The sequence below is a fragment of the Eimeria mitis genome, genomic scaffold (genome assembly GCF_000499745.2).
Source record: "Eimeria mitis Houghton genomic scaffold, Emh_scaff4489, whole genome shotgun sequence".
Classification (NCBI taxonomy): domain Eukaryota; phylum Apicomplexa; class Conoidasida; order Eucoccidiorida; family Eimeriidae; genus Eimeria; species Eimeria mitis.
Window position 1 is genome coordinate 2,931 of NW_013572806.1, and position 213 is coordinate 3,143.

Here is a 213-nt window from a genome sequence, read left to right on the forward strand (position 1 = left end):
ACCAATCAGCCGCACATGCAGCGGCAAACAAAGAAGTGTTACAGAAAGCACACAACCCACAATCCCAGCCATCTGATATCGGCGAAGAAGCCGACAGCCAACAAAATTCTAATGATTTTCTTCTCTCCGTTGAAATCTAAATCCCGAAGGATCAAACTCCCCTCAACTTGAAGCTCTGAGAGAGAAATACAAGTCAATGAAACTTGATGTTCC